The 1,229-nt window shown below is 49.7% G+C and overlaps 1 non-coding gene across 1 annotated transcript; it reads right to left on the bottom strand.

Moving 5' to 3' along the window:
• Window positions 1-382: 382 nt before the first annotated feature.
• On the bottom strand, window positions 383-501 carry LOC143285323 (5S ribosomal RNA). The gene has a single exon (XR_013055684.1). It is a non-coding gene; the product is annotated as a 5S ribosomal RNA (ribosomal RNA).
• Window positions 502-1,229: the final 728 nt, after the last annotated feature.

The following is a 1,229-nucleotide window of genomic DNA, read 5'->3' on the forward strand; positions in this document are numbered from 1 at the left end:
GGTCGTCACCAAGCCTGATGTCATCACAGGACTGCCCTCGGGGCGTCAGTGACGGATGCGGGAGTGGGGGAGTGGGGGGAGGGGTTGGGGGGGGGAGGAGGATACACTACGCCACCAATTAAAAACATGTATCTTCAGAGACTGTCACCACTTGCAGCACGCCACAACATCAAAAAACCTGCGGTGCAGGTCTAAAGAGAAGAGACTACACAATCTAGCTCCTTTCCCATCGACACTAATCACCTCTACATATTTCAGTTTCAGCAGATCAAGGAGGCGTCACTGCGTTCGGACAAATCCATATACGCTACACCACATCTGCCAAGCAGATGCCTGACCAGCAGCGTAACCCAACGCGCTTAGTCAGGCCTTGAGTGAAGGTTGCCAACAGCACCCGGTGTTCCCAGGCGGTCACCCATCCAAGTACTAACCGGGCCCGACGTTGCTTAACTTCGGTGATCGGACGAGAACCGGTGTTTTCAACGTGGTATGGCCGTGTTCTACATGGTATCGTCACACACACACACACACACACACACACACACACACACACACACACACACACACACACACACCATATATTGCGTACGCATTTACCTATTCAAATGAATGCAGGCATGAATCATTAATTGAATCAATGAACAGCAACCCCCCCTCCCCTACGCCCCCCCCCCCCCCTTCTCTGAAAAACGATAATAAATCACTACAAAAACAACTTTTCCTCTTCCGAAGTGACACAGCAGTCACCAAACCCGCTGTAGTGTCAACTGTAGCCGTGGCTTTACATTGCTCATGGCTTCTGAAGGCAGGTCAGGCCATCCCGTGATGTGCCTCATTGTGGAGGCCCCGAACACTGACACAGGGTTAACTGACTAACTGTCGTCTGGTCTTCATCAGTATCCAATTTGCTGGGGAGATTTTGTGTGTGTGTGTGTGTGTGTGTGTGTGTGTGTGTGTGTGTGTGTGTGTGTGAGTGAGTGAGTATGAGTGTGTGTGTGTATTTATATATGTATGTATGGTTGGATGGATGTGTATGTATGTATGTTTGTATGTTCGTATGTAAGTGCGCATGTGTGTGTGTTTATATGTATGTGAGGGTGAGTGTATGTGTGTGTGTGTGTGTATGTGTGTTTGAGCGAGCGTGTGTATGTGTGTGAGAGAGATAAACAGACAGGCAGACAGAGAGACACACAGACAGACAGACAGACAGACAGGCAGGCAGGCAGACA

Source organism: Babylonia areolata, chromosome 8 (genome assembly GCF_041734735.1).
Source record: "Babylonia areolata isolate BAREFJ2019XMU chromosome 8, ASM4173473v1, whole genome shotgun sequence".
Lineage (NCBI taxonomy): Eukaryota > Metazoa > Mollusca > Gastropoda > Neogastropoda > Buccinidae > Babylonia > Babylonia areolata.